The following is a 26932-nucleotide window of genomic DNA, read 5'->3' as shown; positions in this document are numbered from 1 at the left end:
GTGACACTTTCTGGAAAAAAAAAAAAAAAAAAACAGGGATCTATAAGAAAGTGAGAGATAGAAAGTTGCAGAATCACTTTTCAGTCTCAAATGCAGCTAAAGCAAAGCATAACTTCCTTCATACATGTCTTTGGAGATGTCTTCAACTTTCAGAAAGCCTGATCTCACCACTGAAGGGCTGTGAGTCTTCACCAACCTCTCTGGGTGCATATCTGTGTGTTCCTACACACCAACACTACCCTTACTGCAAATATGCAGTGGGCACTGCTGACCTGAGCTGTTATATTTCAAAACATAAGGGACAAAAAAGAAAAAAAAGGAGAATGCTTTTGAACCACTGAGAAGAGTCTAGAGTTGCTTCAGGACAAAGTTTGTCCAAACATATGACTAGACACATGGAAACAACATGTTATCCACATGAAACAACAGCTGAGTGAATTTTTACCCCTTACAGAAAGACATCTGAAAAAGACCTGTCCATACAAATTTTGTAACATGTCTAATAGATATCTGCATATTTTTTCTTGTTATTTTTACTTATTTTTTAACAGGAGATGCCTTGTGGCTCGACAAAATTGCAAAGAGCAATTTTTGGTTATTAAAGTACATGAAAATCACCAAAGAAAAATGCAGAAAAATATAATTACTTATGTAAAATTATCACACAGTTATTGATGTTTAGTATTCATGATTCCTATAGTATTCATATGTAAACTTATCCTGCAAGAAGGAGAGAGAAGGGATCCCAAGTATCAAAACAACTTCAGGAACGCAAACTCTTCATTTTGCAACAAAAGGTATATCATTACCATGTCATGGATCATTGTCCAACATCCCCAGCAGCCTGGTGCCATGGAAAATAGAGGAATGCAAGCCCCGTCCTTGATGTTTACACTTACAAGGGCAAGTGGTTAGCAGAAACAAATGACTACATCCTGTAATCAATAATTACCAACTGGGGAAACTGAATGTAATCACTGAACAAAATGGTTATTTAATCAGAAGGTATTACTATGTATTATTCAATATTTAAACTCATTGGGTATTTACTTGGTTATTTTGAACTTATATAGTTTTAAATAGGTTTCTGCTCAATAGAAATAATAGAAGACCTCAATAGAAATCTGAAAATCAGTGATTTTTGAGGGTACCTGAAACCAAGATGGACATTTGATCTTGAAGATGCCTATATATTGGTTTCTGCATACCACTTATGTGCCAACAGCTTAATTTTTTTTAATTGACCTTCAGATCAAGAGAAATAGATCTCTGATTCATTATGAGTCAGACTTTCTCTTCGTATATCAAAGTTACAGGTTGTTTTAACAACAGGAATTTTAAACTGCCTTTTGGTTTTCATTCTTAGAAATCCTTTCCAGCTCCACTGTTGGGAGTTTTTTTTGTATGATGTGAGTTTTTTTGTATGTCTGTGATCTCCTGTCATGTCTTAGTTTTGACTCTTAGGCATTGTTACCTCATTTAGCTGCAAAAATTACACTTAAAATGTGTAGCAATAAGAACTGTAATTTTGCCCTGGCTTTATCAGGAAAAAGCTCTGACCATTTAGTGTGCTGAGCAGTGTATGAAGACAAATATGGGAAGAAAGACTGCGGACTTCTAAGTGACATTTTGGGATAGTAGATCGATTGTTTCAGAGGAACTTTAGGACACTATCTCAACACTGGGTTTAAGCTAGGTCTCTTGAGTCTAGAGACACTGTAGAATATTTGGTGGTCTACCACAATCCTTATTCCTGTGCAAATACTTAGATTACAGGAACTGTGTTCTGAAAGTGCATTATCTTTAAAGAAATCAACAGGAACCTTTGTTCTTTAGAGGAACAAGGCTTGATCTTGCCTTGACCCTAATGGTCAAGTTTAGATTAGATGCACCTTGCTCAAAGATATGGGAGGAGAACCTAATCCCAAAATCATTCCATTTTCTGAATCATAAACTACCTGTTGTGGCACACAGCTTGTCTTTTGTACCTTTTTATGGCTCTATCACTAAGCTAAAATATTTCTGGACAAATATCATCTTTTCTTTACTAGAAGACAAATCAAACTGAGCTTCCTTTGCTGGTCCAAATCAAGCTAAGCTTTGAAGGATCTAGATGTAAATCCATACTTCACTGTCTGGACTCCTCTTTCTTCAGCACAACAGGAAGATGTAAGCAGATATGCAGATGACTGCAGTTTTCTGAATTAATTTCAGATATAAGGACTATTGCATTTCCCCCCCCAAAAAATTAAAAAATCAAATACAAGATAAAACACAAAACCAACTCCTGTGGTTGGTTCTTCAATTTGATGCTTTGAAGATCCAAATATTTTTCTGCTCAGCTCTCTTACCATTATAATTTTCATTTGTACAGAACTTTTGCATTCTTTGCACAGAATGATAGGTTTTTGGAGAAAAATAAAATATTGACATACCTTCCTATAACCTCACCTTTTATTCATGAATGAGAGGCAACTCCAAAAACTAGGAGTGGAAAAATGTTACTCAAATTTTATTTATTTTTTAAACATTTTTTATTTTAAATTCCATGTCCGCTTCCATTCCTCAGTAAAGCATGCATAACAGTAGAAAAAATAGGGAATGCAAAGGATTTACTGAACAGAATCTTTTGCAAAAGGAATAAGCATTTTCTATTACAGAATCTGCTGTGTGTGAAAGTAATAATGAAAATAACATTTTTTCATTTGTAGTTGTGATGTAAGATACTAGCAATCCTTCAAAGTGTCCTACTCTGGTACTTTGAAATTTGGTATCTTGTGTGCATTTCTTTACACATTAACTTGTTTTTCCTGCCTTCCTGCTCATCTGTTTGCAAGATGGATACAAGTATAGAGATACACACCAGTCCTAAAATGAAATTCCATGTTTGGAGAGTCTCTGCTTCTAGAATCAACTGAAAATGAGGTAATCCCTTCTGGTCCTCTTGACTGCAGTCTGTCAGGAGGAGCATAGGATTAGTGGTGGAATATCAGATTGTTGATTACAATGTTCTAATAATAATCACTTATTGGTGCTTATAAGCACCATCATACAGCAATCTCACTGAGATGGTTATCAATGTCAGTGTTGAGACTACATGAATTTCCCTTTATCCCTGACACCTCTAGCCCAATACTCTGCTCTACACTGGCATGGCCTCACCTCAAGTCCTGTGTGCAGTTTTGGTCACCTCAATATAAGAAATTAGCTCATTAGAAAGTGTCCAAAGGAGGGCAAGGAAGATGGTAAAGAGCCTTGGGGGAAACTGTATGAGAAGCAGCTGTGGTGACTCAATCTGTTCAGCCTGGAGGAGAGGAGACTGCAGAGAAACCCCATCACAGTCAACAACTTCCTCACAAGGAGAATAGAGGTGGCAGGCAGTAATCTCTGCTCTGTGGTGACCAGTGACAGGAGCCAAGGGAATGGCCTGAAACCGTGTCAGGGAATGTTTAGGTTGGATATTAGGAAAAGGTTCTTCACCCAAAGCATTTTTGGGCACTGGAACAGGTTTCCCAGGGAGGTGGTCACAGCACTAAGCATGACAGAGTTCAAGAAGCATTTGGACAACGTTCCCAGGCTCTTGGTGTGACTTGAACATGGTCAATTATTCAGGGCCATGACTTCAACTTGACTAGATCTGTTCATCTGCACCATTCCCCTTTCTAAGAAAAGTCACTGCATCTCACTGAAAAAAGATATCTTCTTATTCTAGCACAATGAATGTTTGGTAAATAAATGTTTAGCTTTGCAGTTACATCCATGTTTCTAATTTTGAATTCCTATTTATGTTTGTTCTAAATCTCTCATGTTTTGATATGGCTAACCAGCTATCAATTTGCCATATTCATTAATTCTACCTCTTAACGGTAAGAGTTCTGACTCTCAATAATATCCAACAAAAATCTTTGCTACTGGTCACAAGACCAGTGTGGATTAGAGTCACAGGAAGTTGGAAGGAACTTATAGAGATCTGTAATACAACCTCCTGACCAAAGCAAGGCTAATCAAGTTCATTAGGATCTTGTCTGGTCATTTTATGTAAACATCCAAGGCAGGGCACACTATTGCATGACAGAGACCATCCTGTGCTTCAGGCCAAGTCCACTCTGGCATTTCAGTTATGAGTGCAGATGATGTGAAATAAGACTTATCAATGAGCAGATGTTTTTGTCCCCATATTCAGGCAAGGACAGATGTATCTTTGCTCTAAAGATAGGAAAGAAGAGGGACATTGGCCTCTGCCTGAAGCATACAATGTGTGGACAGGCTGCTCTGGAGCAGACCCTGACACTGACTAAAATATTTTCATAGGAGTGGCTTCCTTAACATGGGACTCAGTATATTTCCCTTCTCAGACCTTTTCCAGTAAAGATAGCACTACAGCTTTTTATAGGCAGTCATTTCTCCATCTTTGAAGATTCCCAGAAGAGTCTAAGAAACTCCTGGATCATGTCAGCATTCATTAAGAAGATGAGGAACAAGGAAAGACTTTAGATACTAGTGGCAGTTAAGAAAGGAATGATTGTCTGGCATATCTTCTTTATTGTAATTTGCCAGATTTTCCTTTTTCAGTCTGTGAAAATGGACTACCACTTCATTATTTCTTATTTAAAATTTCTTATCGATGAAGACTGTCTCAATCCCAGAAGGCAAGAAGATGTGAATAAGTAACTTTGGAGCTGGTATTGGAGCTGAGATTACTGCTTAGGGACTCTGATACGTAATGTGTGACCTCTATCTTTTGTCATCATTATTTTGTCTACAAAAGACCACTCTCATACTGGTGATCAAGCTAGGAATCACTCACAGAAAATTATACATTAATTCTGAATAACAAATATGTTTGAGAGAATGAGTCTGTTCACAGATAACTCACAGTTATCATCCTGTGATAACCCTTCTTTCATTTATGGCAAGTTAAAAGGTGAGAAACAATGATTTTATGCCTCTTTTTATCAAAGTTTAAGGTCATTTAGGGAGCATGCGTTTATAAGGCAGAATTATTTTGTACTGTGGGCTTGGATTTTTTTGATTATTGAAAAGAAGCATGCAGTTTTAAATAGTGAAAATTATAATACCCTGCCTTTCAGGTAAGAAAGTTTTTGATTTTTCCACTCTAGAAGCTGTGACTTGTTCTTGCATGTGGGAAACTGCAGTAAGAAACAGCAGATATCCAATGCAGTGGAAACTGTGCAATGTGCTGGCGTATGCAGCTTGGTGCAATATATTCTTTAAATGTATGCCTGTGCTGCTGCAGTATCCCATTGTTTTTACACATGTCAAAACCACTGAAGACTGTTGGAAGTTCCTATCAGGAAAATATACTCTAGTGGGGTTTTGGTCTCTCACAAGAGGAATATCACCAGGTATTCTAGAAAACTGCTTATGAACAGAGAAAGGGAAACTTGAAAGACAAGGGTCATTTATTTTACTTAGAACACCACTCATATTCTTTTAAGAAAGACAAGGAGAAGAGAGCTTCTATCTTACTCTGGCAATGTATTTTAATGTAAATAAAATTATATTAGTTTAGAAACCATGTAAACAGTTAAATGAACAAGAAAGATCAAATTCAGGTGAAAATACATTCTATATGCTTCATTATAATTCTCTGCAGAAGAGAGATCCTGATAACATCCTTCAAGTCATATGTTATCACTTCTGCCAGTTATTATTAGAGCTACTTGAAAATTAAGTTAGCATCAGTACAAGTGAGGACAACAAAGCCTGATACTCAGGATGATGTCTGGTCAACAATACAGGATATTTAAATTTTCTTTTTTTTGCTTTTTTTTTTGGTTTTTTTTAAGGATCTAACTTATTGTAGTCATAAAAGACACTCGTGGAACCTTGGGAGGGTCAGAAATTATTATCTGTGTGTCTTCAGCTTTAGGCTGTTCTTGCTCTAATATACGCAATCAAGTCAGAGTTGATTCAGTTTATTTTTTTCCCTTTTGTTTTCTTTTTTAAGGTGTTACAGTTCTTCTGGATGAAGTTATGGTCAAATTTTGATTTTCAGATTTGTAGGTACTTCCTTGAAACTCCTGGTTGGTCAAAGCAATTTCTTAGTCCCTTTCCTGAGTTTACTGCTACACTAAATCAGGCAAAAAGCTTATGCTGACATCTGCAAAAAGAATTCCGTAGTTTTTTTTTAAAAGCTGATTCTGCCTTTTTCCTTCAGACCTACAATATGTGCTTTCATTGTTCACACACCAACTTATGAATATGTTGATGCCGTATTCTCTTTTTTTAAGCTCCCATCTGAGTTCTGTTCATCACAGATGTTTAGACACACAGCTGTCCATCTACAGTGGTTCTGCATGAAAGACCATGGCTGTTGTGTACAAAGAAGGGATTCAGGCAAAATGTACTATAAATAGATAGCATTGTCTGCTTCTTCATTCTCCACTGGAGTCCTAAGTTCTGGAATTGGAATATTTGCTACTTTATCAAAATAGTTTTGCCTTCTGCCTCCACTGAACTAAAAGATGAAGTACAACCTGAACATTTATTATAGCTGTTATTTGTTAAAGGTTTCCATTCTCTCTGAACCAAGCTGGCTACTCTGGCAGGATCCCAAGCTATATGTAGTGCACAGTGAACATGGGCACACAATGTGGCATCTTCACCTGTACAAGTTGGCTAACTTCGCATAAGATAAACAGTTTAAAAATGCTTCAAGGTCATGCTATTAATGTCTTAAAGCATTTGATTTAGAGAACAGATCTGCATGCAGCATGATAAGCCCCTCTGAAAACTGTGGAGCAGCAGCATAATATCTGAGAGCATTGTGGCAAATTGGGAAGTTGAGATGGAGCTGCTAATTATTCCAAGGCATATTTCTGAAAGGACAGGAGGTGTGGGATGTTCTCTGCCAAAAGCCCCTATTTCTTGAATGCTCTCACCATCTCCATATGCACATATGAAACTTAAGCTATGCTGTGTGTGTATAAGCTGTAGATAATGTGGTCTTATCTATTGCTTGAAACCTTGAAATTCAGTAAGATACAATTCAATAATGATGAGGGCAGCAGTGGAATAATTTGGGTAAGACTAGATTATCAAAAAACAAAGAAGAAGCTGCAATTAGCATCTGTTACAGACCCCCAGGACTATAAGACAGTGAGGAAAAATATTCATAGAACAACTCTGGAGTAGTTCAAAACCCACAGTACTGTCCCAGAGGGGACTGTAACTGTCCAAACATCTGTTAAATTATAAAGCTACTGTAAATATAGATCAGAGATTCCTATGCACAAATGAAAGTGTGTGGATCCAAAAAAAGATTCCTATCTTTAGTAGTGGAGTACCTTATCAAAATATCATGCTAATAAGTCAATAAGGAGAAGCTACTCTGAAACAATGGGAACTATATTAAGGATGCATGAATAGAACTGGAAAATTCTAGTGAAAATGTGTCATTTCAAGTCAGGTATATATCAATAAAATAAATTATAATGTCACAAGGAAAAAAATCTTTTTAGCATGTTACTAATGTTTACTTGATGCAGTATTATTGCAAGAACAATATCTACATGGATATATAGATATATAGATATATAGATATATAAAAGAAATTAGCAAGCAATTTGATGAGGAAGAGCATTAATGGTGGTTTAGAAATGAGTCATTCAATAACTTTCTGAGATATTGTTAAAGGTTTCACGATAGCTGTACACACCTTGAAATTCCTAGAAATTAAGTAGAGTGGAATTTTCTAAGTAAGAAATTTCCTTATTTTTTTCATAGAGCATAGTCCTCTAGTTGTCATCTTCCTTTTACCTTTCCTTAGAAAAATAGGCTATTATTTCTCTTCCATGCTGGATAAAGATTGGAACACCTGCAGAAAAAGTTTTTTGAGATGCTGGCATTTAATGGTATATACCTTCTGACTCCTGCCTTCATTGGCCCGTAAGGATAAACAAATGTTTGGCTTTGGAGAGGTTTTGAGATGTTTGGAGAAGGTTGTTGATCTGCCTTTTAAACCATGTGGTTTCCACAGGATTTTGATACCAAGTGAAAACAACTTTTATTGAAGCTTTTGTTTCCCTTTTAATGACTTCTGGCACTTTCATAGCAATACAGCAAAATTCCAGGGTTCATCTTTTGATGCTTTATCCAGGTAAACCAAACTGTATCTGACTGAGCTGCTTGACCTCCATTCATTTTCTCAACAGAAGTAAAGCAAAATAAACTGTTTGCGTGACCAGAAAAAAATTTTACTGGCCACTGAGTTACATTTAGTCTTTGAATGACCATTTTTTGTTTCTTCCAGCAGCATAAAAAAGTGCATGTTGCAATTTATAATGTTAATGAGATATGAGAGGCACACATAAAAAAGCACTTGGTTCACACTGGATATCTGTGAGAGATACCCATTTTAAAATATCTGTAGGTGGTTCACTAGCAAAGGTAATTGAGTTCTGACATATTTCTCCTTTGGCTCCTTCTAGAAGGATAGTCTATAAAGTAAGAAATGAAGAAAATTACTTTTAAGGTACTGTGGTATTTTTTTTAATTTGAGCCATAATGGAAAATTTTTGTCACTCTACTATTGTATTTTCTTTTAAGTGAATATTTACATACCCAAAAAGAAGCCCTCTCCATATTCAGAGATAAGTACTTTAATACAGCCACTTATGTTGTGTATTTAAGCAGGTGTTTTTCAAAAGAGCAAAATACTTGCTTGTAACAGGCTGTGATGACATGGGCATCCTGAGAATATAAATTTTTAAGAAGAATAGGCCCTCTGGAAATTACAGATGTGTTAGTGACTTTCTGCTTTCACTAAGAATATCTCAAAATCCATTCACTCTGTGCATTTCTGGTTTTCAGGGGTTTTTAAATAGATGAAATTTTACTTTCCTTCTATAAATTACAGTTTATTCTCGGAAGCCATTTCATGCCCTGCTTTTATTTATTTCTAATAATGCATTTTTTGTCAGGCTCCAAAGTGGGAAGAGATGAATTAAAATGCAGAGTTTCAGAACTTATTTTCTAATTCTTTTTTCCTATGGTTGCTTGCTTAGTCTTATAATTGTCAGGGTATGTCAGATAGTTGAGAATTCAGTTCTCTGAAGTCCCTGTAATCTGACTTCTTCATTATGGTAAAAGAGCCACAGTTAACTCCCTCTCAAAGTCAAATTATCATGTTGTTTTCCTCAGTCAGGATTTTGGACCCTGTCGATAAAAATTATCTTCCACCATGTAGCCTGCTCATATCTTGTTCATAGGCAACTTTTTCCCTTGGGATTCGTTTTCATCTGTGGTTGCTGAATTCTTTCCCAAACCTTCATTGTTTTGGTTTCTTTTTGGAGACTTGTCCTCAGATCTTCTGCATATATTGATGACTTTAATATTTTGTTGCCTCCTTTAGGCACCGAATTTCCTCTTCAAGTGCACGGGCAGCCTGTAATCCTGAGCTCCTTGACAGAGACTGCCTAGTTCTTGACTTATTTCTACCTTTTTAGGTAATTTCTGTCCAAAATGCTCTACTTTTGGCCCCTAGATGGATCTGTCTCTTTCAAACATGCTTGGTTGATGAATTCAGTCACTCTCTTTGTAAAGCTATGAAAGTGATGGAACAGAGTAGTGCAGTGAGGTGTTTTTTTCCCTTTTGTGGGAGGGGAAAGAATTTATTTGCTGAAGAAATGAAATTTCTGGCAACTCAGATCTGTTTGTAACTTTAATTTCAAATGTGTGAACTAACTGTGCCTGAAGAAACATTTAGAAATGTTCAAAAAGCACTGTCATTGGCTTTTTACTAACTGATAAGGCATGTAGCTCAGATAGCTCAGCTGTCTGAGGTGACTTGGAAGTAGGAGAGAGAAAAACTCTTCCCCCCTGCAAGAGCTGCTATTTAACTCCACTGGGTCAAGGAGGAAAAGCAGCACTAAAAGAAATACAGTGACCTTGTGGTTGATTGGAATTGAGTCTCCTGTTGTCATTGAGAACAGCATTAACAGCAGAGCGTGTTAAGAAACCCATCCTCAGGTGTCATATGATGTCATGATTTTTGCAGATGTGATAGCAGGAATGCCAGTCTGTCCAGGCAAACATATGCTGATCTGAACTTGGGTCTTCCATGACCTCGGGGAATAATCTAACCACCCTGACATTGGATAAGAGGGGAGACAAAGCACACGGGGATCTCCTAAAACACAAAGCTCTGGAGGATAAAGCAAGCAGTCACAGGGTTTATTACTAGTAAAGTAACATCTGGTGAAATGCATCCCAGTCATATTTGCATTCATGATTTTTAAAGTGTGATGTACATTTCTAACTTCTGTCCATGGAGAATGTACAGCTTAATTGACAGGAAAAGCAGAGGGTGAAAAGGAAAATAGAAGCACAAAGATTATAAAGTGTGTTGCTGAAAGTAAGGTAGAAGTAGCAGAAAGGTTTCTGTTGTTGGTCACATCTATGGCCCATCTTTCCAGGCAGCATTTGACCACTCCTCTTACCTTCTTATGTTCATAATACATCCCACATAAACTTTTCATTTGCTCTTTCCTCCCACACTTCCACTTCCTTTGGTTACAAAACATATTCCTAATATTATACAGAGGTGTATTTTGTGATATAATAGTGATTTAGTTGTGATATATGAATGATGATAGAAATGTTGTTGGGTCACTTATAGACATTATATATTCAAAAGTCAGTGTATCATTAAATGAAATTAATTCAACCATGCACTTTTACCTAATATTTGACAATGTTTGTAACCCCCATGTAGTTTAGATATTCATAACAGGGACTAATATCTGTACCCCAAATAGTATATTTCCTTCTCATGTAAGCTGAAGATTTTTGTCTTCCAGATGCCACTCCTGATATTCAAACCTGAGCCTTTCTGCCTTTCCATTCTGGATGCTCCACTGTCTTTGCTCAGTGCTGGCCACAGAAAAAATGAACTCACTTTCAGTATTCACAGGCAGCAATGAGGGAACATCAGTCGTAGTCACTCAGAAAGAGAAGGTTGCATTTAAGACATTGGTTCAAGAAAAACACAGAACAAAACAACATCTATCAGTGAAGATGAAGAGAGCCTGTTTCTGCCCAACACAATGATAAAACTGTGAATGGTTCATACCTTTCTGTCAATGACACACACAGGACTCATTATTCCCATTCCCTGGAAATACTGCTGGGGTCAATGAAAAGCAGTGCTACCATCTATACTGCCACTAAACGGGCACACCTCAATTAAAAAATTAAAAAATTTGATCTATGAATTTTCATGATTTCTTTTCCTTGTCCACTTGGCCAAACAACACCATGTCTGCCCTTCTCCTCCCACTGCTCTTCTTGTCCCTTTCCCCACTTCACATAAACATCTCTTCAGGCTCCTTTTGGACTTGGCAATCCTTTCAAAGGGGCTAGCTAAGAGGGTATGCCAGTTTGAGGGTAATTTTAGACAGAATTCTGCTTTAAAATACCCTAAATTTATGCTTATGTAGTGTAAGAACTGTTCTTTAACAAACTGGAGACTATAGAATAATGTCTGTATGCTACATTGGAAAGTGACTTCAACTATTTCAACTTGTGTATTTATTAAATTTTTCCAGTGATGCACAACCCATCCCTCTGGTTTGTTTGGAGTATTGACTTTACAGTAATTTGTCTGATCATTCACTAGGTTTAAATATTATGAAAAAAGCTTTTTTGCAGCTTCTATCTGCTGTGCCTCTTCCCTCCACACCGATTAGGCATTTTACTGTGCTTGTTTCCAGAATAAAGGAGCTCCTCTGGAATTGCCACAGTGTTTGAATTTATGGACCTACTCTTTTATATTACATGCTGGCAGTGATGTCTCATGCTTGATCAAAGGTGACAGCTGCATTCTTCAAAGGGACAATTGTGCTCAAGACATTCAATAGGTGTTAAGTGAGCAGTTGTTATCTATGATACTGCTGGTGGCCAGGACCTACCAAAACAGTAGAGGTGCTGTTACTGCTGCTCATCTTGCCCACTGCAGCAGTTGGCAAGCACTGCCAGTCAGCAGGGAATGGTTAGGGTGAAGGAGACCCAATCAGGCATACATGTAATTTACATCTGATTGATGAATGCACGAAGAGTGTGGGAACACCAATTAGAAATAAAATTGTGGCTGCTAAGACTTTTGGATGTGCTTCTCTTACCCTCTGCTCCTGAGTATAACCCAGAAAACTTGGAAGGTCTGACAGATAAAAGAAATTCAAAAGGCAAACTCTGTGTGCATTCACAGCTTAATTTGGATTGCATTGCTGTGTTTTTAATACATTGTAAAATGTATTACAAAATGTTTATTTTGCAAAATTTTTACTCAACTTTGAAATGAAAATTTAATTTTCAAGTAAGGGTAGAATTATAAATAATTTGTATTCTCATTCTAAGCATATTTCCTGATTATAATAATTATCTAAAACTAACTTTTGATATAATTTTGAAATTTTTTATTCAACTATAATAGTAACTTGAAATAAATTCAGTGCTTCTTTTTTAAAATGCACTGCTTATAAATACATCAAAACAATTTTTCCATGCTGAGTGAAACAGCATCTCTTTAACATTTTTTCCTTAAGCCAGTATTGCCAGTGCCATGCTTTTGATCCATATGACCTGCTTTTCTGAATCCTTCCTCTCTTTCTGTTCTCGTGTGTGTGTTCCCAGTACAGTGATCAATATCATTTATCTCAGTATAGAAGAATTGGAGTTGATATTGATTACGCTGTGTTAGATTTTGAAATTCCTTTGTAAATGTGTAAAGCCTGTGAACATCTACCATTCATCTACCAACACCTTAAAAGAATCATCCTTCCTCTGACCACATAATTGTTAAATTGTGCATGCAAAATGGCTAGAGGATATTCTGTCCCTTTTCCAGCAGGTTATCAGGGAAAACTTGCCAGAGAACATTGTGTTGTTTATATATGCTCCAGTTTAAGAACTCAAAGGTCAATAGTTGCCAAAAGCAGTTTCACTTAGTAACTTACTACTTTTCCCAAGCTCTGCAACCTTCCTCACCAGTGATCCTTATCATTTATTAGTGAAAGTGTACATATCCAGCTCCTAGATCTCTACCCATGGGCAAGTAATCTTGGTTTACTGAAATAATCTGTCCACCTTCTAGTATAATTAATCATGATGATTAATTACCTGAATAAGCAAATATTGCCTGTAAATACGATGAGCTTACATTGTAATGTTTTTGTTTCCTAACACTTACTGACTGAATCTGCGATGCAACTTGATTGACTGAAAGTTTTCCTGGGTTGGAGTTAGCCTTTGCTTTTTTTCCTTCCATGAAATAGCTAAAAACGGTATCTTTTTCTTTATTGTTTACTTGCTTGCTTTTTAAATTGAATTTTAAAAAATCATTGTACTAATTTTTCTAGATCACAAGATAGAGTGCTACCAAATATTTAAATTTCATCTGCTTTCAACAGCTTGATTTTGTCTTCAAATGACTTATGACACCCTATTGATTTAAAGACGTTGTTTCTGTTTTTTGTTTTTGTTTTTGTTTTGTCTGTTTGTTTGTTTTTTTGTTAGGGGGAGATTTTTCTTTTATTTACATGTTTTCCAAACTGCTGATTTAAAAGGAATAAAAAATAGATATTAATTTTCATTTTAAACAGTCATTTTCATTTTAAAGGAAGTTCTATTAAAGTTTATAGATTTTTGTTTAACTAAAAGGTACTCCAGAGTGCTGATAATAGTCCTGTCTTTGGGAAATGCTGCTAATAATTCTATTCATTTCATAGGACTTGTCCTTTTTTTCCTGAACACTTACCTTTGGTGATTCTGGTGTTTAGCTGAAGTTATCTTTTAATCCAAACTGTATGATAATTATTGCTCAAACCAACACTGTGCAGACATTACCCAGAAGAAAATATGAAGAACAGAACTTTATTTTAAAATTTTGCAGCTTAAAAAGTAAAGGCATCCATGCTAAGTCACTTCATAAAAAAATCCATGTAAAATTACCATAGTGCTGAAGTTTGCAGATTAATTGTGTACATAACTTAAGGATTTTGGAATATTGCTATATCTTTAAATGTGTGTATTAAAAGCAAAAAGGCACCAACCCCCCCCCTCCCCCAAAACCAAACTCAAACTCAAAAACACAGAAGCCTTTGTATTTTATCTAAAGTAGAATGTTTACAGAGAAAATATATGATTTTGTTCAAATAGACTTGGACTTGTTTTCTTCCAATTGTGATGGCATCATTCAATCAAATAATATAGTTAATGAATATTAAAGCAAAAAAGAACAAAAAAATCCCCAAATGGACAATGATGGGAAAGCAGTAGCTGCACTACAAGAAATTAATCTAAGAAAATAAAGCATTAAATTATCATGGAGCATCTGAAAGAAAAGAAATTAAAGCAGATTGTCATCAGCTCCTTTCTTGTCCCCAAAAGTTTGATACATTTCTTTAGGGAATAGTTTGCAAATGATATATATAATATGTGTAACACAACCATAAACAGCCATGTAATTTGCCTCACTTACAATCTGTTCCATGATCTTTGTTCATCCCAAAGAAGAAAGAAAAGGTGCAGATCTTGAAAACAGTAGGATGGGGAAATAAATCAGAACTGCAGTTAATGAAACTGGTTTGGGACATTACAGTTGTAAATGTTTGCCAGTTTTTCTTTATGTTTATTCCATAATTTATCCTAGCTCTGTCTTTTCAGTGTCTTTGCAGAATATTTCTTAATCCATTTTAACATAGGTAATGTTAAATATAGCAAACAAGGACGATAATCAGTGGGAAATTGTGTTATATATATTAAAATCTAGACTTTTGTTCAAACATAGAAATATTGAAAGCAGTCTCCTTGTGACATGGGCAGCAAAGTATTTATCCTCTGCTTTTTCTTGGGCTTTGTTAGATCTGTTTGAGTGCCAACAAATGAGCAGGTTTAAGGAGAAACCCATAGTGGAGAAAATTACATACCTGAAGTATTAACTGGTATATTCAGTGATGTTTACACTTTCATTCACCAAACACATTTTATTCTCGGGTCTGTAACTCATCTTCACTTAGACTTTTATGGCTCTCTTCTCAGCTAAAAGACAGTTTGTTCTGCAGAGTCTGTGAGAGGGTGGAAATGTCTCCAGTAAGTTGCTGTCAAAACATGAGAAAAAAAAATGCCATCCTTTTTGTTGTCCTTGTTCCACTCCACTCCATCCAAGCCCCAGCTGTGCATGGCCACTTGCCACTGACCCCTATCTTGTCCCATTTTCATTCCCTTTTGAGGTTACACGTGGCTGCACCCAGCATTTGGGAAATGATCACATAGCAGAAGTCTGGGCAGAAATGGGAGCAGCTCGGTGCAGACCTGGAGCTTTCAGAGGTGGTCAGCCCAGGCATGCTCTTTCTGACAACCTTTATTGTGTCTGTTACAGGCTGCAGGATCACTGGAATAGAAATGCAGGACGTGAAGCTTAGCTGGGAATGGCTGAGGAGATGTTTTCATCGTATCGGTGCTATTTATACCATTTAAATCCTGCTTCTTACTGGGATACTACTATGATTCTTCTCTCCTCTTGCTTTGCCCACACCCTCTCATCAAACAGTCAAGGCAATCAGAGAGTATTTTGTGCTGTAAAGGCTGATCCAGTGATAAATGTTGATTCTTCAGTTCTTTTTAGTGAAAAAGTAAAAGATTTTTTGCAGATAATGACATTCTGGGGCAAAAAAAAAAAAAAAGTAACTGGCAGCAGATAGTGAAAAATGGTCTTATCTGAGTACTTAAATTAATTCCATTTTAATATGTATCTGAAATAATCTCTTAAAAAAAGTCCAGTGATTGACCCCTTGCCTGCATACAAAGTAAAGAACAGCACAATAAAATGATGGCATAAATGAGAAGAAAAACACACATCCCTTGTTTACATTTATGCATTATACTGCCTACATGTATGCATAGCGATGACTGAACGGTCTTAAAGGATGAATGCATATGCAAGTTCTTCATTTTTATTAAATCAGTAATTTTCTGTGAAACAAGAACAGAAAGAAAGCATTCAATATAGAACTGATCAAGCAAACCCTTTACTTATTGTTTTCCATATGTATTTAAGCAGGATTTCCAGGTGTGTTCTTGAAAATAACCTACTTCTGTCAGACAAAATGGTAAAATTTGTACAAAGTTTTAAAAACCAGTATTTGAATTTAAAATATTGCATTTGGTGCCATTTGAAGTAAAATTGTTGACCATACATCTGAATAAGATTCAGAAATTAATTTCTTCTGGGCCTCAGAAAGAGAAAATGGGTGCTTATGATGTGACAGCAGATTGAGTGTATACATGGATGTTGTGATTTTTGTGTTTCTCTCCCCCCAACAAAAAAAAAAATTACATGAACATGAGAATCTCTAACAGGCTAAAATGTAGCAAAAATAATACAGGCTTAATATATTTAAAAATGTTTTTTAAGTAATGGGGAATGCTTTATACCATTGTAGTGTTGAATACAGCATTAGTTCTCTATGGCGAAACATGCAAAATTCATGAAAAGAAAAAATAATGTGATTGTCTTAACGCTGTTTTGTGCATGTGCCTTGCAATAAAGATATTTAAATACAATCAGTTTCACAAATATAGTCACATATATCAGCTTCTCAGATTGCATATTCTAATGCAAACTATCACATACTTTTGCATATTAATCCTAGGGAGGGAAATACCTTTTTTGTATGTTTGTATTAATGTTGTCATAATCATCTATCTGATCTGTCTTAATTGTCTCTGGGTAGTGACCCAAAGAAAAATTGCTTTTTTGTAACATTTAAAGATTAATATAAAAAGCCTTATCTTTTTTGGCCTGATGCACAATTAAAACCACTGTGGGAATAATAGTCTTTGTCTATGACAGTTACCTTGTCTCTGCTTGGATTCTGTTTTTTTTAATTTGTCTTCTGCCTTATCTTCCATATCATGTTTCCACTTTGGTCTTGAGCTCTGGCTTCTCAAAATATTAATAAAATGTGCTTTCATAATACCTTTTTCCTTCTTTGGAAACATTTCTAAAAAAGGTACAGTTGAGGAAGCAAGAGATACCCAGGATGGGTAAAACCTCATTGATTTTTCTTGCTATTACTCTTTCTTTTCTGTCCCTACCTGAGTGACCTCTCAGTGCCTACTGTTGAAGTATTATTGTCGTTTATCATAGATTCATAGCAAGCAGAGCTGGAAGGGAGATAGAAAGAATGTTCAATCCCTTCTCCTACCCTGAGGCAGAACCAGCTGTATCTAAATCTTCCCTGACAGATGTTTGTCTATCCCGTTTTTAAAAACCTCCAGTCTGGAGATTCCAAAAATTCCCTAGGCAATCTATTCATTTACTTCACTGTTCTCACAGTTTCTTCTTTTGTCTTTCCTAATGTCTAAACTCAATAAAACTCCATATTGCACCTTTCATAATGATCCTCTCTTGCATCTTCAACAAACATGGACAGCAATTTGAAGTCTTTCTCCTTGAAGCCACCCTTCCCATATTTGAATATTAATATTTGAATATTAATACCAGGTTTTGTCTTTTCTTATGATTAAGAAACCTTACAATTTGTTTTTCTGCCCCATTTCCTTCCTTCCTTCCTGCCTTCCTTCCTGCCTTCCTTCCTGCCTGCCTGCCTTATCACAACTAAGCAGTTTTTTTGTTAAATCCTATAATTTGGATCTAATATATCCACATGAGGCAATAATTGCATGGGACAAAAATATGCTGAAACTTCAAGTGGTCACAAGTGGTCACCCATGCTACAGTGAATTCTTACATCCTTCACACAGCCAATGGAAAGTCCAACTAACTTCGTGAAGGAGATCCTGACTTTGTTCTACATTAGGTGTCTAAATAGTACAGTAGGTTTTTTGGAGGAGCAGTGAACAGTGGTGACTGAAAGAGGAAGAAAGAATAAGAAACAAAAAAATTAGGTGCAAAACAAAACATACTTACTGTTAACTAATTGTGTAAACAGAATACTCCATGCTCAAAGTCCTGAGAAATCATTGTCTTCCTAGATATTATTGGTCCAACAAGTGGATTGAAGAGCAGAGGGGAGAATATCTGTCCGTGGAGATATCACCTTGAAAGATTCTGCTAGCTGCAAGAAAAGACCTGAACTTTCATTTCAACCCCTTCAACAACTGCACAGACTGGAGTGGTTGCTAAATAAAGTGACAGTGCCTGTTTGTTCAGGGACAAACACAGGAATCACTACTTTATTTGCAGATTAACATTTAACCTGTGGGACTTCTGGGCTGACTTGTGCTAGTTACAAAAGAAAAAGTAGTTATAAAAGAAAAAAAGTGTTCTTTATTTTTCTTTTCTTTTTCATTTTTAATGCAGCTCACATTAAAAAACCCAATGGAATTCAATTTTTGAATAACCATTAATATGTTTCTCACATTTCAGACAATTCTACGTTGTTTTGGGCATATTAGACTGTGTTCTTTTGATATGTTTAATTTCTGCAATTGAAGCTTTCTGAACTCACAGTGAGGTATTTGTAGAAAGTTAATTAGCCCATGCAAATTCACTAACATCTGTTTTCTACTTTAAAATAATTAAAATTGTCTTTTATGGTACAGTTAAAAAATTAAATAATTAGTAAAATTTTATGCTCTACAAATGACCCAGGCTATGTTGGAGCCTTCAGACAGGTTTGATCAACTTTCTTAAGCTGCTGATTTGAAACAAAAAAAAATCAATTTTACTAAATTGAGTAACATATTAAAGACCTGATAGATACCTTGAAAGATAAAATAAAGTCAGACAATGAGTTCCCATGTCTTTTGTAAAGCATATCATCAGTCTTGGTGAAAATAAATCTGAGGTACCTGGTGTTATTACAGTTTAAACATTGGCCTTGCACAAATTAGGCCATAATCTTGTTATCAAACTGATGTAGAAGGAGGTGAACATCTTAAAAATCAGGAGATAGCAACATTTTCAGAAATAAACCCAGCACGACTTATTGGACTAAGCAGAAAATTTTTGGGTGGAATTCATCCCACTTAACTGTAGACATCAAAATTAAAAATTACTCCAACTGCAAGCTCAGAAAAAAACCTAAAAATCAGGAGACTTTAGAAGACCAAATTACAGATGTTCTAAAAATCCCTGGGCCTGAGATCCTATGAACACTCTGTTAACTTCATTTTATGGCAGGGAAGTCTGTGAAATCTGTGATAATTTAACAGGTTAGGGATTGGAATCCAGGAGATATTGCAGCCTTTTCACATTACTTACTTTTGAGTCCATGTGGTTTTTTTCCGTGTTAGAAAGCTTCCCCATCAAACAATATCAAAAGATATCAAACATAGATGTTTAGAAATCTTTAGTAAAGGTAGCAACATTTAGTATGGTTTTCTTTAGCAATATGTTTTCAGTTATCTCTTAGAATGGCATCTCTTAGTAGACAAAATTTTTAGCAAATCTGTACTTCTATGAGAAATTCCCCTTAACCATTCCAATTTCAAAATTATCTCTTTCAAAGACATTGTTTTGCATACATTTTAATATATCTTTTACAAGGTATCTTAGAGAATTATAAGAACCTTCTCTCACAGTCTTTATGAATATTCAGTGTGGAGGTGGCTACCAGTGATGATAAAAAATTCCTTCAAGTATATTAAGAAATATTTAGATGTGGAAAACCAGCGTGCTACAGCAATAAACATTGCTGACCCCCAAAGAGAACGTCAGAGGACGGTGCCACAAAATGAACAACTGTGCTATATAATTGCAGCAACAAAGATTATAACCACAAACAGATGGAAAAGATTCCTGAGAAGATTTCCTAATGATAGTACCAGTCAATATTAAAAGTGAAAATGTCCTTTCAATTTTTTTATGATAATCATAATGGATCAGTGGCAGCAGGAGGAGTGGCTATGCTTGCATGCACCTCTCCATGGAGTTTGCTACTGGAGGCTGCCTATCTCACTGTCATTGTCTCCCTTTACTGAGAAGAAAAAGCTACAAGGCTGCATTTAAGCACTCACAGTAACTTACACTACTTGGCAATCAGTTGCAGCAGGGATCCACCCAGATCATCAAGTTATGAATGCAACATAACCCCTCTGCCAAGTGTGTAGCACTTAAAGTCTGTGCAGTGACTAAGAATCCTTTAAAATCTGTCACCTGTTTGGCTTGTTCCCTGATTGATAGCTTTAAGCACTCCATGCCTTAGAAACTTTAAAAAATAAACAACTAAATTTTCTTGACAGGTGATTTTTTTTCCTTACTTGCAACTTGGGAATCCTTCAGTATGTGAAAAACTTTAAGTGGGAAAACCGATAAATAACAAGTTGTGTATTAAAATACTTCCTCAAGAAGTACACGAGGGTAATGGCATTATTCCTAACTTCAGTTTAAACCCTAGAGACAGACAGAGGATAAGGTCACCCTCTCCCAGCCTTTCTGCTGCCATTCAGTGACTTGGCACTGGGAACCAGCTTCCTCAATCAGCATTGATACAGCCAAGCAGATCAGTAGCTATCAGCTGTGGGTGACCCCCATTTAGGTCACCTTCAGCCAGTTGTCCGAAATTAAGATTACTGGAGGCTGTCAATTCCATGGTGATGTTTCAGAGATACCACCAGAGCAGTCAGTCTTAACAAGGTTTTGGCAAGAAATCATAGACTACATATTAAAACAAATCAATGAAATTTTAACTGAAATTTGAAGAAGGAGGTGAAAATGCATCATACAGAACAAGTTTATTTGTATTCCTTGTATGTCATCTACATTTGTAGGCCTCCTATGTGAAAAAAACACATCCATGTAGGGCATAGACTGTGCTGCCATTTCTAGGTTTTGCTATGGAGACTATTCCCTTCTACTTGACAAGCAAACCTTAGTGTTCAGCTCCTTTCTCTGGAAATAGCCAGGAACAAAAAGAACATGCCCAAAGAACATTTTGCTTTTGCTGATATTCATATGAGTGCTAAAATGACCTTGTATGGAGCTCTGAAGCATACAGAGGAAAGAATGCAACTTCACTGCTTATTGACTGAATCTGAAAAATATGTTGCCATCACTATTTGACAAAGGAAAACAAACTTCTGATTGTCATACATTCATCCTGATAATCCTGATCTCTTTTCATTCTTAAATTCTTGTTATTTACTACTGAGAAAACTAAATAACATGAGATTTCAGAATCAACAGATTTTGCAGTTGAGGTTTCCGAAACACAAATCACAAGGGTTTTGTCTGTGACTGCCAAAATAAAGAGTTTCTTCAGGCAAGGATCTAAGAAATCTTTTGCTTCAAAGAAGAAATCTGGCACCTCTTTTTTTTTCACCTTTTATAGAAGAATTGACAGCAACTTCCAAATGGCATACTGAATTTCAGTACTGTTAAGACACAGGAAGTTAAACTAATTGTAACTCACTTATCCCAGTCCTTAACCACTCTCCCCACCTAAAATTAAATGAAGAAGTCACTAGGATATGGACAAATTATGTAAGTGATTTAGGAATGGGACTTTTCTTGAATTTGCTTTGACTCGTGTTCCAGAATTATTGTTTTCCTCTTAAAAATATTCAGATCCTCCCTTCTGTTTTCTTTCTTGTGCCCTTAATCCTTAAAAAAATCCCATATTTTAAGTCCCTATAGTACTAGTCAACCAGTTTGCAGAAGCAACCGCAATATGTCTGTTTTACCATTGAAGCTAATAGCATTCTTTATTAAAGCAAATGATTGTGCACTAATTTCTCAGTGCAAGAAAAAGCCATGAAAACAAAATTGTCATGAAACAGCATGGTATCTTAAAAAAGTAGGTAATATGCTTAAATGTTTGTAAATTATGATTTTATTCACTTTGGAAGACAATCTATCTTCATCAGTGAGGATGCAAAATGCAAAATTGAGACTGTAATAGCTACTTACCCACCCTTTCACTCCTACACACACTACTTAGAAACACTAGAAGCTAAAATTTCTGCCTCTGCTGTGAAATAGAGAAGTACTTCTTACTTCAGATACCTGAAAAGGTGATTTATCAAACTCCTTCTTCTTCATGTGATACTATAAAATCAGATAGCATATTCAACTGATTGCTATAATTCTTCAAAGTTTGTTTTCCTGAGCGTAGCAGATGCATATCATGAGCTGTTTTAATATCAAAAGGTGTTGTTTATGGATATGTTATTATGTTCCTATACTTATGTTTTCTTCTTAATGACAAAATATGCATTTTCATACAAATTTTTGCTGATAAAGTACTTTAAGGTAAAGGACGTAATTGTTTTAAAAGCATTTATCAACAGATATCATTAGCAAAATATTTTAATCACTATAGTTTATGTAGACTAAATGTAAGCATTTATTAATACAATCTAAGCACTCATTATAAATTTGCACAGAAAATGATAAAATATTATGTATGAAATGAATCATTAGCATGGACCATTAAGTCCTCTATTTCCCTTTAATTGAATTTGTCAGTAGTACCCTCTTTAACTGAAAACCAGTCATAACCACAAAATTAAATAATAATTAAAGAAACAACTATTCAAAGAGTTGCTTGGTAGCTAAGGTGCCATTTAACCAAAACAGCAATTTAATGTAAATTGCAGCCCATGTAGATGTAGTTCTGAAAATTATACATCCTGTGGTTCGTATATGTTTGAAATAGAAAAACATTTTCACAGTCTAGATGTTCTTATAGTGGTTCTGTAAGCATAAAGGAAGACTGAATAAATTGGTGAAAATAGGTATAAATAGACCTATTGCAATTAAAGCTAATTAAGACTTTACAGAAATAATTTGCTGGCTGTTCCGTAAATTTTTAGCAGATTAGAAAATGCACCAACGTACAGTATAGGCATTCAGTCATTCAGTAAAGATGCCCTGGATGTGAAACCAAAAATAATTCTTTGCCCACTGGTGTTTTCTTCTAACTTTATCCAATCATTAAAGGTGGAACCTTCTATTTACAGAAACATTGTTGCACTGCCCTTTTCATGCACAAAAAAAGATAAACCAAACCAAATAACTAACCACCCCCACAAAAAAAATAAACAAACCAAAACAAAAACAAATAAACTACAAACAACCAAAAAAAAAAACAAACCCATACTAATTAAAAACAGGAAGAAATCCAAAAACAGCACTAGAATGCTTGAGAGGAAAGCGGATCTTGCTCTCTCTGAATGAGCAAAGATGCATCTTGAAAGAGGTCCAAGAGTCTCCATTCCATATATGGAGATTTGCTGTTTCTACTTCAGAACAAAGGTTGGGAATAGACTTTCTTATTGATCGTGATTGTCTCACATCAATTACCTCTGGGACGGTGGTTTTTTTAGTCAGAAACTCTGTTTTGCACAACCAGCAGGGGGAGGCAAGATTTAAGGAAATAAACTGGGAAAACTTCAGGGAAGCAAGCCCTTTTTAAAAGGGGAGGGCAGTTGAAAGCTTTGAACAAAAGGGAGAGGTGAGTAATACAAGACAGGAGGGTTAAACTGGTATTTTGATTGCTATTTTCATGTCTATCAAACCATAACATGCAGTTGCCACATGTGTGAAATTTGAAAGAGCTTGCATCAGTTTGTCCATTTTTGCAATGCAACAAATTTTTCTTATTGTGGATATATAGCTGTAGTAAAAAATATTTTATTTCCATTTTCTAGTAATGCAAGCTAATACGAAAGAATAGAGATGTAAGTAAATGATGTTACAAGTTTCAAAGAAAATGTCTCTTGTTTAAATATTTCACATAATTGACTACTTGTGTTTAAGAACCAATGAAAGAGATGCACAGCTGGACTGAATGCCCTAAAATTATTTTCAGAAATCCATATCTCATTGTACTTTTCAATTCTTACTTATATAGCTTTCATTCTTCTGAACAATTTACAAAACAACTTGCGTAGCTAGTATGGCTACATTTTGGTTCTGCTAAGAACATTTCAAGATATTTTCAGAGAGAGGACCTAACATTTTCATGTATATTCATGTCTTCTCCCTGACATGAATATGACTGTTATAATGTGGGGGCACAAGCCACGTGATGAGGACTAATAGTCAATGTGTGTGCTTGTTGTAGCACAGAATCTATTTTTCAGGAAAAATAGATTCTGTGGAGGAAAGGGTGAAGACCTGCTGTGAACAAAAGGGCTGTTCACCTGTGTGACTGTGTTCTGCGCCAGCCTGGGTGGAATGTACAACCAAACCCTAAGAGCCTCCTTGGTGAATGTGCACATGCAAAGCTGCCTGCTGAACGAATTTCAGCCCATGAATTTCATCAGGACTTCTTACAGGTTGCTGGGTGAACAGCAAATTATACCATGTGGACCACAGATTAATACCCTGCTGGTTTCCCATGTACATCATCAAGGAGCCTTCTTGCTCCTTCTGTACTCCTCCATAGATCCCACCTGTTATCTGTCTCATGGGTCTACTTGCCTCCACACAATCTAGACTACTCTTTACAAATATGATTAAAGTGTGTGTGCATGTCTGTTTAAAACCCTACAAATGATAATGCATTTTTATTTTATATGTATGAACCCTTAAGAGCATATAGACTTAAAAAGGAGGTAAATGTTACCATTTTCAACCACAGACTAACATGGTAAGAGGGCAGCAGCCTGCTGCCCTAAGTGCCTGAGGTGCAGGATGCCATTTGCACAACAGACTTTAGGTATGGCATGGTAAGGTATAGTATGGTATGGTATGTTTGCTATTGTTATTACCTTAATTCTAACTTTCTAGGCTCTCAAGATACCGAGTCCCAAAGAAGCATGCAGATATAACAGTTACTTGTAATTACAGCTTTGACGAGTTATTTGAATCAATGTATTCCAGAGCACAGGAAAAGTTCCAGCCTCATGGCTTTGATACTGACAGATCTGGTGCAAAGTGGGTGTTTGGATACAATGCCAAGCATAATTGGTGCCAGCAGTGGAGATTACATGTGCTGGCTCTATGGAAGCTTTTAGACTTATACAATTGTTGGGATCAAGGCCATGCATGGTAGCTCACATGAAGTCAGAGCACAGCCTCCATATGAAGGTGATATTATTAATTTGGTCCCAGCCTTCAGTATGATTTTTGGAAATAAGAAGGAATACAGACCTTATTGCTTTGGTTCTGCACTTCTGTCAAGTTCTTCACTCAAATCAGAGGGTAGATACTGGCACCATCCTCCAGATTCAGCTGCTCTTCTTCACCAGGTTTCAAATATAGCATCTAGAAATTTTTATTTTACCTCCTCCAGTAAGGCCATCTGTTCCCATAGCTTTCCCTCAAAACACCTGGTGTTATCATTTTTAGAATTTCTGGACTTCTATGAGAGTTTTTTTTATCGTGTTTAGGAGAAAATAAAGATTTTAAAATACACTTTTAAATAAAGGAGTACAAATATCTCTTTTGTTGCTGTTCCCATTTGTCATGCAGGAAAGTGACAGGCCATTCTGGCTGAATTCAGAGGTCCGTTTCACCTGCACTCCTGCCAGGATAAGATGCTTATTGAAGATGCCTTACAAGGTGAAAAGGAAATGTGTGTAAAACTGAATGACAATAAAAACACTTCAAAGCTCAAACACAGGATTATTTCATTGAAATTCTTACAGGAAATAGTTGGTTTAATTCCCTGTCTCTGTAGCAGGAAATTTTAGCACATTGCAACAGTTTTCCATAAAACTTATTGTCTTAACAAAAATATATTATTACTTAAATAACTAAAGGATTTAAAACCACAAATCCACAACCTGGAAGTACCCCACAAACCCTTTGTGATTTTGCAGTTGCATGACAAAGATATGAAGGTTTGATGGATCTAAGAAGGGATTTGTGGTCTGGAGAACTCAGTGAAATTCCTTGGCCTGCCTTATGCAGAATGTCAGACTAGACTCTGGTGATCACTTAAAATAGAATAATTTAAAACAGATTCAGTTCCAGCAGTTTCTAAAAGGTCTGGTAAGACTTAGTGAATTAGCATTTGGAAAGTTAGGTCATAATCATGCTTCAAGTAGTCACAGCTTCTCCTTTGGCAAAGAAAAGGCACTCCTTTTTTTCTATATGAATAACCAGGTTTAAGTAATGTTTCTTGACCAGCAAAAGCATCTGCATCAAGGACACCTCAACCACACCTGCTCCTCTGCCATCTCTAAAATTTGAAGCAGGAAGACTTCTTGGCTGACAAACTGCAAAGTTTTGGATCCAGTGGCTGTCCCATCATACGAACAATTTTCACATTACACTACAAGTGAACCTGAGTAAAGTAAGGACTTATTTCAGGGATGACATTTGGGACCAGTGACAAATGCCTGGCTGATCTGATTGTATAACTTATGCTAAGCTACAGAGACAACCCAGACAACCCTTAAGAAATTGTTACAAGCTTGTGTTACAGCACTTCTAAAGAAGGAAGGATGCTCCAGAGCCAAACCCCATCAACCCAATGTCTCTAATATATGATTTTAAAGATAAAGCAGTGAAGTAATTTATAAATTGTCTGTCACCAATGGCTGAACAACACCTTCTTTCCAAGCAAGCTTGAGTAACACTTGAAAAAGTATGTCCTGGCTGAGCACTGAACATCATTCAACCTGCTGAAGTTGGGTTTGAAAGTGATATGGGCACAGATGCAGTGTTCAAAGGCCAATCAGCTGTGTCTGACACCATATACCACCATATGCTTTTAGACAAAATAAAGTACATGAGAGAAAATCAATGCATTTTATGACTGATACAATTTCTATCTGAAAAAGGACAAATTTCCCCATAATCAGCAATGATTTCTATGCTTAACTCTGTAAGAAGACGTAATAGTGGAGGCTACAGCATGTAGCCTCTACCATGGAATGTGCTTGAGTCTGTATTATACAGCATCTGTGTGAACAATCAAAAGTCCATTCTTATAGAAGAAGTATTATTTCTGCTAGTAATATTTGTAATTCTGACTAGATTAAGGGCTTCATG

The 26932-nt window shown here is 36.1% G+C and overlaps 1 long non-coding RNA gene across 3 annotated transcripts in view; it reads left to right on the top strand.

The window, feature by feature from the left end:
• LOC111922538 (uncharacterized) overlaps positions 1-18356 on the top strand; it is a 47589-nt gene extending 29233 nt beyond the window's left edge. For all 3 annotated transcript variants that reach the window (XR_015284346.1, XR_002860555.2, XR_015284345.1), the window contains one exon: positions 18019-18356. This is a non-coding gene — a long non-coding RNA (uncharacterized LOC111922538). The remainder of the gene's footprint in view (positions 1-18018) is intronic.
• Positions 18357-26932: the final 8576 nt, after the last annotated feature.

This window comes from Cyanistes caeruleus, chromosome 3 (assembly GCF_971803275.1).
Source record: "Cyanistes caeruleus chromosome 3, bCyaCae1.hap1.1, whole genome shotgun sequence".
NCBI classification, from domain to species: Eukaryota; Metazoa; Chordata; class Aves; order Passeriformes; family Paridae; genus Cyanistes; species Cyanistes caeruleus.
Note: the sequence above shows the minus strand (reverse complement) of the source record. Positions and strands in the feature narration are given on the sequence as shown.